Source organism: Sorex araneus, chromosome 6, assembly GCF_027595985.1.
Source record: "Sorex araneus isolate mSorAra2 chromosome 6, mSorAra2.pri, whole genome shotgun sequence".
In the NCBI taxonomy this organism is placed as follows: Eukaryota; Metazoa; Chordata; class Mammalia; order Eulipotyphla; family Soricidae; genus Sorex; species Sorex araneus.
In genome coordinates, this window is record NC_073307.1 from 22,056,444 (window position 1) to 22,067,816 (window position 11,373).

The 11,373-nt window shown below is 47.7% G+C and overlaps 1 protein-coding gene and 1 non-coding gene across 2 annotated transcripts in view; one reads left to right on the forward strand and one right to left on the reverse strand.

Moving 5' to 3' along the window:
* Window positions 1-7,056, reverse strand: part of PAIP2 (poly(A) binding protein interacting protein 2) — a 27,669-nt gene extending 20,613 nt beyond the window's left edge. Inside the window, exon 1 of the mRNA XM_004609913.3 lies at window positions 6,909-7,056. The gene's annotated coding sequence lies outside the window, so the exon portion shown is untranslated. The remainder of the gene's footprint in view (window positions 1-6,908) is intronic.
* Window positions 7,057-11,270: 4,214 nt separating this feature from the next.
* Window positions 11,271-11,373, forward strand: LOC129406217 (U6 spliceosomal RNA). The gene has a single exon (XR_008630878.1). It is a non-coding gene; the product is annotated as a U6 spliceosomal RNA (small nuclear RNA).

Genomic DNA, 11,373 nt, shown 5'->3' on the forward strand with positions numbered 1-11,373 from the left:
TGAGAGGAGCGGGGACTATACCTGGCAGTGCTCAGGGATCAGTCTTGGCAGGGCTTGGGGAACCATATGGGTGCCAGGGATCGAACCCGGGTGGGCTATGTACAAGACAAACACCCTACCTGTTTTCTGTCATACCATCACTCCATTCCCCACCTTTTCTTATTCCACGCGATCCTTCTTTGAACTACCATGACTGTTCGTGTATAAAGGGACAAAATAATTTCTGCACCAGTCTGTTTTCCACTCAAAAGTTTGTGAAAACCTGAACTTCGCAATGCTAAACATTAAAACCATTACATTGTTTGGTGGTAAAGTTACACTTAAGATAAACATGGGCTCTGAAACCACAGTTGCCTTTCTAGTTGTGTGCCCACTGGCAAGTTATTTAGCCTTTCTGTGGCTCCGTTCCCCATCTTTAAAAATGGTTCAAGGGGGCTGGAGTGACAGCACAGAGGGTAGAGTGTTTGCCTTGCACCGGCTGACCCTGGTTTGATTCCCAGCATTCCGTATGGTCCCCTGAGCACCGCCAGGAGTAATTCCTGAGTGCAAAGCCAGGAGTAACCCCTGTGCATCGCCAGGTGTGACCCAAAAAGCAAAAAAAAAAAAAAAAAAAAAATTCAAGTGGGCCGGAAGGATAATACAGCGGGTAGGGCACGACAGGCGTTTGCCTTGCAAAATAAGTAAATAAATTAGTTGACACTAATACAGAGGAAATACTTAAGAAAACAGTAATACCTAGGAAGTCTAGTATATAATAGTATCTTTTTTTCTTTTTTTTGGTTTTTGGGTCACACCTGGCAATGCACAGGGGTTACTCCTGGCTCATGCACCCAGGAATTACTCCTAGCAGTGCTCAGGGGACCATATGGGATGCTGGGAATTGAACTCGGGTTGGCCACGTGCAAGGCAAATGCCCTACCCGCTGTGCTATTGCTCCAGCCCCTGTAATAGTATCTTTTTGGGGGGTCGCTAATCAAACATTTAGAGCAACTGAAGGTTGCTAGAGGGCCAGAGATAGTTCAGGAGCAAGGCAAGCTTGTTTTGCATCCTGCAAACCCCAGTTCAAATTCCTGGCACCACAAATAGTTCTCCACGCAACACTATTAGATAAGAGCTCTCAAAAAAGTTGGGAGAGAAAGATGTAAGGTTAGCACTGTCATCCCAGTTGTTCATCGATTTGCTCGAGCAGGCACCAGTAATGTCTCCATTGTGAGACTTGTTACTGTTTTTGGCATATCGAATACGCCACAGGTAGCTTGCCAGGCTCTGCTGTGCGGGCAGGATACTCTCGGTAGCTTGCTGGGCTCTCTGAGAGGGGCGGAGGAATCAAACCCGGGTTGGCCACGTGCAAGGCAAACACACTACCCCTGCGCTCCAGAGAAGGTGTAAGGTTAAAAAAAAAACAAAAAACAAACAAGTCTTAACAGTGAAAGAGAATTCAAAGAGCTAGAGTTAGTTGAATCCCTAGTAAGTTCCTTGAGCACCACTGGGGTGACACCACAAGGCCAAGTATTGCCAGGAGTGACTGTAGGGTCCCCAAACAATGTTGGGGGCCTCCCCCTTCCATCCTCTTCCTGAAAAGGAGAACTTAACAAAAACATATATCTGAAAACCTATAGAAGTGAAACAGTACTGCAGAAATGACTATAATCCCAATGCCAACTGTAACAAGGATGCTCAGATGAGAGAATATGGCTCAGCACTGCTCCTTTGTAGCTGATAAAAACTCAAACCAGGGACCAGGGATAATTCCTGGTTGGGAGAGAAAGATGTAAGGTTAGCTCAAGCAGTGGAGCACACATTGCATATGCCAGGCCCCTAGTTTGAGCTCTTTATCAAATGGTTCTTCCAGAGAAACTGGGTAGGGGCCAGAGTGATAATACAGCAGGTAGGGCATTTACCCAGCACCAGATATGTTCCCTGGGGATCTGCCAGGAATAATCTGAGTGCTGAGCCAGGCAGGAATGAACACCGGAGCACTGAAGGGTGTGGCCTTAAAACAAAAACAAACAAACAAATTAAATAGAGAGGCTGGGTATAGCTTTGGGGGCCCATAAATATCATTAGTCACACTCTGCCAAAGCACATCAGAAATAGCATTCTTTTTTATAAAATCACTGGGGCTGGAGCGGGACAGCACATCGGGTGGGGCATTTGCCTTGCACGCAGCTGACCCAGGTTCGATTCCCAGCATCCCATATGGTCCCCTGAGCACCGCCAGGAGTGATTCCTGAGTGCAGAGCCAGGAGTAATCCCTGTGCATTGCCAGGTGTGACCCAAAAAAGCAAAATAAATAAATAAATAAATAAATAAATAAATAAAATAAAATCACTGTATTACTGCCATCCCATAGTCCATCAATTTATTCCAGCAGGTGCCAGTAATGTCTCCATTCGTCCAAGCCCTGAGATTTTTTTTTTTTTTTTTGCTTTTTGGGTCACACCTGGCAATGCGCAGGGGTTACTCCTGGCTTTGCACTCAGGAATTACCCCTGGTCATGCTCAGGGGACCATATGGGACGCTGGGATTTGAACCCGGGTCGGCCGCGTGCAAGGCAAACGCCCTACCCGCTGTGCTATCTCTCCAGCCCCCAAGCCCTGAGATTTTAACAGCCTCTCCTTACTCATTTTTCCCAAAGACTGAAGGCTCTTTTCAGGGTCAGGGGATGAAATCTGTTATTGTTACTGTATTTGGCATATAGAATATGCCACGGGATGCCAATGCATTTCAGAATCATTTCAAAACACCAAATCAGAAGGCCTAACAAAAAAGCAGCAGTGGCAATCCAAATCTCTAAACCACAATTTCCAACATGGTTTTACCCGGCGGATCTAAATTTCAATTAACTGGGGGCTGGAGTGATAGTACAGCAGGCAGGGAGTTTGCCTTGCATGCAGCTGACCTGGGTTCGATCCCCAGCATTACATAAGGTCCCCCAAGCCTTCCGGAGTGATCACTAAGCACAGAGTCAGGAGCTCTGAGCACCTCCAAGTATAGCTCCCCCAAAAAACAAATTTAAATGAACTAGAATCCAATATAATTAAAATTTTAATTCTTCAGTTGCAGTAGTCACATTTCAAGTGCTCAGTAGACACATCTGTTTAGTTGATACTTTATTGGGTCAGGTAATTCGTTAAACTATAATAAAGAAATTTTGTTTTCATTTCTTTATTATTTTGGGGCTAAGCCTGAGAACGCCTGGGGGGACCTTACTCCGTGGAGTCAAGTCAAACCAGGGAAAGCTGAAGGCCAAGTGCATAACTCCTGTACTATCTCTCTGGTCCTAAACAATGAAGAAAATTTTAAAAAAAGATTGTTAATGGTGGCTGGAAAGAGTACTGTAGGGTAGGGCACTTGCCTTGCATGCGGCTGAACCAAGTTCATCTACAGCACCCCATATGGTCACCCAGTCTTTCAGGAGCGATTCCTAAGCACAGGGTCAGGGGTAAACCTCAGCACAGCTGGATGTGCACCCCCCTCCCCACCAAAAAAAAATTGTTACTGGAACCGAAGCTCAATGCTGCTTTGCAACAAGGAAGTTCATAACACAAAGGTAGTAAGCCAAGCAACTTTGATCTTGGACTAGGTTCAACTTCTAGCTATGCCACTAAAAACCTGTAAGACCTGGATGTCACTAGACAGGTAGCACAATATAATGGTTAAAAAGCATATAACCGGGCTGGAGCAATAGCACAGCGGGTAGGGCATTTGCCTTGCGCGCACCTGACCCGGGTTCGATTCCCAGCATCCCATATGGTCCCCTGAGCACCGCCAGGGGTAATTCCTGTTCATTGCCTGGTGTGATCCAAAAAGCAAAAAAAAAAAAAGCATATAACCATGAGGCTGGAGTGATAGCTCAATGGATTGGAGTACATGCAAAAACATGCATGAAGTCCAGGTTTGGGGCACCAGTACCACATGGTTCTATAAGCAACTCATCTCAGCACAAAGCTGAGTAGCCCTTGAGAACTGCCAAATGTAGCCCTAAAATCAAAATAATAAAAAGCACAAATGGATCAGGGAGATGGCACATGTGGAAGCCCTGGGCTCAGATTTCCTGGGAGTAACTTGGGCAGTACTGGGTGTGACCCAAATACAGAAAAAAAGTCATATCATCTCTGGACTACTTGGATTTGAATTCCAGTTCTTACTGGGCAAGTTACTGCACATCTCTTACTTGTTATCTTTACTACTATCTAGTAGTAAAGTACTTACCTTCCAGGACACTGAGATAACTTTTTTTTTTTGTTTTTGAGCCACACCCAGCTGTGCTCAGGGCTTACTCCTGGCTGGGATCAGGGAACCATTTGGGGTGCCAGGGATGGAACCAGGGACAGCCGTAAGCAAGCACTAGATCCACTGCACTACTGCTCTGTCCCTCAAGATTACTTTTTTTTTTTTGGTATCACACCAGGCGATGCACAGGGGTTACTCCTGGCTCTGCACTCAGGAATTACCCCTGACGGTGCTCAGGGGACCATATGGGATGGAGGGAATCAACCGGGTCAGCCGCATGCAAGGCAAATGCCCTACCCGCTGTGCTATTGCCCCACCCCTCAAGATTACTTTTAAGGGCACTTAGAATAAAGTGAGACATAAGTACATAGAAGTGTACTGAATTGAAATAATCTCTAAAGCTATTTCCTCAATTTCAAGCCAGATAGGGGAAAGCTCTCCAGATGACACAGATATTGTAAATTACAAGAACATGTAAAGGCATTTCAAAGGGTTGGAGCCAGAGTGAAAGTACAGCAGCCAACCTGGGTTTGATCCCCAGTATCACAAATGGTGCTCTGAACACTGCCAGGACTGGATCCCTGACCACCACTGGGTGTGGCCTAAAAACAAAAACCAAAAAACCAACAAAATAAGGAAGAACACAAAAGGTACTCTTATGATAAGGGAAGGCAGGGTTTTGTCTTTCACCTTAGTTCCGCATCCACAATATCCATAAAATTGCTGTACCAACAGTGGGCTTTTTATACACATATTTTGATTTAAATTGGGAATATCACGTTCTGTAGTCATAAAGGGGTAAACCCGAATAAGATAACACTAAATGTCCCAAGAGAGTAGAATTTTCCTATCTCAACTAGAAAGAACTTTAGGAAGAAAAGTGTAGTATATTATTTTAAAAGACAAACAGGTTCGGAGCTGGAGCAATAGCACAGCGGGTAGGGCGTTTGCCTTGCACACACCCGACCCGGGTTCGATTCCCAGCATCCCACATGGTCCCCTGAACACCTCCAGGGGTAATTCCTGAGTGCAGAACCAGGAGTAACCCCTGTGCATCGCCAGGTGTGACCCCAAAAAGGAAAAAAAAAAAGACAAACAGGTTCTTGAGCCTTTAACAATGTGTTCTCAATTTCCCTGCTCTCCCTTCTCATACAGAATCAGATAAGTAGGCTATAACAATCAGAAAATTACCTCTCTGTTTGGGAAAAAAAATTGTTTTCTTAAAGCTACAATTAACACGTAGCATAAACAGACTAATTGGCCGCATACTCTCTCACAAACCATAAAGCAGTCATCATTGGGAATCTCATTAAAAACCCTTACCGACACTTTTTCTTCTTTAATTTGCATATATATATAATTTGTTTGGGGGGGCCACATTCCGCGATGCTCTGGGACTCATCTGGAATGCCTGGGATTGAACCCGCGGGTTGGCCTTGTGCAAGGCAAGTGTCTTATCCGCTGAACTATTGCTCAGGTCTCTTAAAGGCTATATTTAGTGAAAATGCAAACGGGCACCATCGACAATTCATATGTAAAGCCTCAAACTTGTGAAAAGTCATGCCACCAGGGAAGAAGATAAAATAGCCTACACAGGCCAAAAAAAAAAAAAGTTTTTGTTGAAATAAATGTCAAAAACTGCCAGCTGTTAGTTCATCTCCCCTAGCAAACCCGAGACCAAATTGTCGACTCTGCAGCGTTTATGAAGTGATGGGACTGCAGAACCGGGAAGAACGACAGAAGCTCATCCGAGCCACTTAGAACATCCCTCCAGCCAGCAAGCTTCCATAAGGCTCTGAAACAGCAAACCTCGCTCCAAGTCCAAATTGGTGGTGGCAAGCAAGGCGAGCAAGCACGGGGGGGGTTCCCGGTGGAGAGAAATTAAAAGCAGACCACAATCCAAAGAAGGAGAACTGAATGGGCCTCTCAAGTTCACGCGGCACAAAACCCTCAGGAGGAAGAGTTTCCCTCTCCCGCGCCGGGCCCTGCAAGCGGCAGCAGAAGATGCCACTTTGCTTGAAGAGCTGGGGGAGGACGACGCAGGAGCAGGAGCGACGAGCACGGGAAGGTAGGGCCCGCCGCGGGCTGCAGAAGGCTCCCCTCGGCGGCGCGCCAGCCCGCCCGGCCCGCGCCCCTCGCTCCCCCCACCCCGGCTCCCGAGCTGCACGCACGCGCACCAAGCAGGGGCTGCGCGTGGCGACGCGCAGGCGTGAAGTGGGGAGAAACAATGAGCTTTGTTGCCGAGGCGGTGAGGGAGGGAGGGGGGAGTGCGCAGGGAAAGAGGGTACCAGAACTGGGGGGGTGTGGGGGGAGAGCGAGCATGCAGGGACGGGGCGGTAGGGGGAGAAAGCGCGATCCCGGCAACCCTCGCGCGCCACCGAAGACCCGGATAGAGCTGCGAGCTCCAATTCATAAATAATAACAATGAGCTCTAAAGCGACCGCCATATCTCAAGGAAGAAAAGAGACGGGGTCAGGCCACGTCCATCCCTTAGACTCTCGGCTCAGAGGCAAGGAACAAAGGAGGCTCTTCGGGGCTTGGGGACCGACAACCCACGGGACCCTCTAGGCGCCCCCCATCACCCCCCACCCCCCCGCTCCGCCGTCGCCGTCCCTTGAGCGCGGGTGCTGCGCAGCAGCCTGCACGCCGCTCCGCCCGAGGGAACCCCTCACCCAGTGCACGGTAGCGGGGTCGGCAGCCAACGAATCCGGTCGGCCTCCGCGGATCTCCACAGGCAGCGCCGCTCCCCGCTCGACGCGCGCTTCGCCCGCCGCCTCCCTTCTCCAGTCCAAACAAACAGCCCAGCGCGGAAGTGACTTCACTTCCGCCCCGCCGGCCCCGCCCTCCCGTTCGGGCAGCGCTGCCCGCCGCGGCCACTAGAGGGCGCGCGAGAACGCGAGAGCCCCCCCCAAAGATCGGCTGGGCGGCCCCGGCTCCCGCGCGCTTGCGTAACGGCTCTTCCGGCGTACCTGGGCGGCGGCGGGCCACCCCGGGAACCCGCAGTTCTTTCTGGGGGAGCGGAGCGAGAGGCTGGGCCGAGATCCCCCCTCACTCGCCCATCCTCTAGGAGTGATGGGATTGCGGTGAGCCCGGCAGCTGCGGCCTCCAGAGACCCTGACCACACACACTGACGTGGGCTCGCCTGTCCGTTACCTCAGACACACCGACACTGCAAAGGAACCTCCAGACAACGACTGCGCATTCATACAGCCAGACACAGCCACCCAGGATGAGTGTCCCACAAATCGTAACATGCACCGAGTCACACTCAGAGATCATGACGCAAACGTGAAGGCAGAAACTGAGGCCGATCCAGAGGCGTAACAACTGATCTACCTGCACCTACCCGCAGACACGTTCAGACTCACCCAGTGTAAAACGACACCTGGGCACACCCACGCAAAGAATGGACACGCGGTGTCCAGGCAGCCTGGGAATGCTTTCTGGAAGTTAAGGGAGCGGATAACTTGTCCAGCGAGAAAAGGACAAGACCTCTGGTCCTGTTTCCTTGCTATATTCTTGGCAATCCTGTAATCACTGTCACTGTCATCCCGTTGCTCATCAATTTGCTCAAGAGGGCATCAGTAAAGTCTCCATTGTGAGACTTGTCACTGTTTTTGGCATATCGAATTTGCCATGGGTAGCTTGCCAGTCTCTGCCATTGGGTGAGATACTCTCAGTAGCTTGCCGGGCTCTCTGAGAGGGACGGAGGAATCGAACCCAGTTCCACTGAGTGCAAGGTAAATGGCCTACCTGCTGTGCTATCGCTCCAGCCCCTTGGCAATCCTAATATATCTATTTTAGCGACATTAAGATAATGTAAGATAGTGTATAGCTTTTTTTTTTTTTTTTTTTGCTTTTTGAGTCACACCCGGCGATACCCAGGAGTTACTCCTGACTCTACACTCAGGAATTACTCCTGGTGGTGCTCAGGGGACCATATATGATACTGGGATTCGAAGCCGGGTCGGCCGCATGCAAGGTAAATGCCCCTACCCGCTGTGCTATTGCTCCAGCCCCCGATAGTGTATAGCTTTTTTTTTTCTTTTTGGGTCATACTTGGCAATGCTTTTCACTCAGGAGTTACTCCTGGCGGTGCTCAGGGACCATATGGGATGCTAGGAATCGAACCCGGGTAGGTCGCATGCAAGGCAAACGTCCTACCCACTGTGCAATAGCTCCAGCCCGATAGTGTATAGCTTTAAAAAAAAATTAATATACAGCATGTTTAAGTATCTAAAAAAATCTATGTTGTATTTTTTTTTTTTGCTTTTTTTTTTTTGGGTCACACCTGGCGATGCACAGGGGTTACTCCTGGCTTTGCACTCAGGAATTACCACTGGCACTGCTCAGGGGACCATATGGGATGCTGGGATTCGAACCCGGGTCGACCACGTGCAAGGCAAACGCCTTACCCGCTGTGCTATCACTCCAGCCCCCATCTATGTTGTATTTTTGTTGAAATCTATAATACAAAGTTGCTCCCTGTTCCCCAAATCTAGTATTCAAAGTCTTGTGGTTTTGGTCCGGATCTAGTACATAAAAAAGAACGTTGAAGGAGGAAACACAAAAACTGGCTATTCCTTCTAGGGAAGGAAAATGGGAGATTTTTTTGGTTGGTTTATTTTTTTTTTGTTGTTTGTTTTTGGATCACACTTGTAGGTGCCCAGGGTTTACTGTAGGCTCTGCTCTCAGGGATCACTCCTGGCTATGTTTGGGGGAACACATTTTGGTGGCATGGATTGAGCCAAGATAGGCTGTGTGCAAGGCGAACATCCTATCTGCTGTATTCAGTCCTCTTTCAACTCTGGGAAAATAAGCTTTTTAAAAAACACCGTGCTAGGGGCCAGAGTGATAGCACAGTGGGCAGGGTGTTTGCTTTGCATGTGGCCGATCCGGTTCAATTCCCAGCATCCCTTATAGTCCTCCGAGTACCACCAGGGGTAATTCCTGAGTGCAGAGCCAGTAGTGACCCCTGTGCATCGCAGGGTGTGACCCAAAAAGCAAAACAAAACAAAAAAACATCCTAAAAACAAAAACACCTAAAAGCTTTTAGGACCAGAGAAGTAGTACAGGAATGTTTGCTTCGTATTCATCCTGCCACCCATATGATCCCCTGAGTATGGTCAGGAGTGATCTCTAAGCATGCAGTCAGGAGTAAGAGGAGCACAGCAGATATGGCACTAAACCTAACAATAAAACTCACCATGTTTTTAAAATCTACTATCTACTAAAAATATCCCATTTTGGGAAGGCTAGAATCCTAAAGAGGGTCTGTTAGGTCCTTTTAAGACAATTTCAAAGTCTGCTTTGGGTCAGCTCAAAATCCCAAACAAAAATCATGAGGTGTATCCCATTTTTTATGTGCAGGTTTTTATGTATAGTTTTATGAATTTGCATGAATGCATGAAATTGCATAATCACTATAGATATGTATATATACACATAGGCATGATGGCCCTTTATAGGGACCCCCTCCTGGAACCAGGGAAGTGGTTCGATGGTAATGTACAGCATTACATTTTGGGTATTGGATTCAACCCCTGGCATTGCAAAAAATAGATTATAGCCAATCACTCTCTTTCCACAATCCCTTGAAACATCTTCCATATGAATATTTTGGTCTAAACTGAATGTCATTTTATGTAACTCTATAATATGTAGATTTTTTTTAATGTCTGGATTATTTAATTTAGGATAATATGTTTGTGATGAATCCATTAATCCATAATGTTATGAGCTTTAATAGCCGATCCATTTTTTTCCTGTCAGTCCATTGTGTGGATATAATGTAGTGTGTTTATCCTTTAACCAATTGTATCGTCTCTAAATTTTGCTGAGAATGAATAAAACTGCTATAAAAAAAATCATGAGGTGTATGTCAAGGCTCCAGGGTTAAGCCAACTTGGCTGTTTTCAAATCTTCACACGAAAATGGGAAGGTTGTGGCTTTGATATGTATATCTGGTACGGGGATGTTGCTGTTTTATAGGTTTGTGGAATATAATTAACCAAGGGAACCTAAAAGATAAGCAACCAACCTGAGTTTGGAAGGAATATGAGAAGCAGAACAGAATTAAGATGTGTCATACATAGGGGGCTGGAGTGATAGTACAGTGGATAGGGCATTTGCCTTGAACGAAGCCGACCTGGGTTTGATCCCAGGCATCCCATATGGTCCCCTGAGCACCGCCAGGAGTAATTCCTGAGTGCAGAGCCAGGAGTAACCTCTGAACAACACTGGATGTGATGCAAAAAGCCAAAAAAAAAAAAAAAAGGATGTTCGGGGGCTGGAGCAATAGCACAGCGGGTAGGGCGTTTGCCTTGCACTCGGCCGACCCGGGTTCGATTCCCAGCATCCCATATGGTCCCCTGAGCACCGCCAGGAGTAATTCCTGAGTGCAGATCCAGGAGTAACCCCTGTGCATTGCCGGGTGTGACCCAAAAAGAAAAAAAAAAAGATGTTTCATATGTAGTGCAGTGGGACAGGGTGCTTGCTTGTCTTGCATGTGGCTGGCCCAAGTTCTATCCCTAGGACCCTATATGCCTTCCTCCCCTTACACACATGAACTGCCAGGAGTGATCCCTGGGCAAAGATGGAATGCCCTGAGCAATGCAGGGTGTGACACAAAAAACAATAAAAATGATGTTTCATATATAGGTGACCTGGACACTTAGAACCTGATTACGAGAGGCAGTATAGCAGATACTGTGCTTACCTTACTCCTGGCAGACCCAGATTGCTGCCTGAGCACCACCAGGAGTAATCCCCGAACTGTATCACTGTCACTGTCACTGTCATCCCATTGCTCATTGATCTGCTCGAGCGGGCACCAGTAACATCTCCATTGTAAGACTTGTTACTGTTTTTGGCATATCAAATATGCCACGGGGAGCTTGCCAGACTCTACTGTGCAGGCAGGATACTCTCGGTATCTTGCTGGGCTCTCCGAGAGGGACAGAGGAATCGGACCTGGGTCGGCTGCATGCAAGGCAAACACCCTCTCACTGTGCTTTTGCTCCAGCCCAATCCCTGAACATTGGCAGCACATATACTAAAACTGGAATGGTACAGAGAAGATTAGCATGGCCCCTGTGCAAGGATCACATGCAAATCCCTGAACAGAAAGCCAAAATA